Raw genomic sequence first — 691 nt, 5'->3', positions numbered from 1 at the left:
CCTTCACACACCCAAGCTGGAACTGGCTCTAGCTGCTTCACAAACTGAATTTGCATGTAGCATATCAGGGGCTGGAGATATGATACATACAGGATTCTTCATGTGTTAGACTTCTCAGAGCTCTGCACTTCAAGTGTGTGTGTGTGTGTGTGTGTATGTGTGTGTGTGTGTGTGTGTGAATTTGCTGGATATAATTAAGCCTATATTTAAGAGCAATAACAATCTAGACTGAATTTCTAAAGTCGTTTTGGGCTCACATTGTCCCTCTAAATGGAGATGATTAAGCCTAGCATGCATCCTTAGCCACAGCAGTCCTAGGTTTTGTCTCCCCAGGGATCTCTCCAGGATCCCTGACATCATGGGCCATTCCAATATTGTCAGCCAAGGTGATCTGTTTGCAGCAACCCTCAAGGGTTACTGCTTGAAGTTTAGTAATGAGTGACTTCCAAGTGCGACGTCATCCCCAGTATATCTCCAGGTTGTGACTAGGGCCTGAGGAAGCTCAAATGTGCCATCTAAATTGGCAGGTCAGAGGAAGTATTGGTCCTTGAAGCTGGAGAAGGGAAGCATGAGAAATTTAGGAATTAGAGATTAAATCGACCTGACTGGACAGGGCATGTAAGTCTTAAGCACAGAGGCTGCGAGAGGTGCAATGACAGCGGGCCTGCCCAGGCAGCTGTCCGCTGTCATG

Source organism: Grammomys surdaster, unplaced genomic scaffold (genome assembly GCF_004785775.1).
Source record: "Grammomys surdaster isolate TR1022 unplaced genomic scaffold, NIH_TR_1.0 136, whole genome shotgun sequence".
Lineage (NCBI taxonomy): Eukaryota > Metazoa > Chordata > Mammalia > Rodentia > Muridae > Grammomys > Grammomys surdaster.
This window is presented reverse-complemented; position numbering follows the sequence as displayed.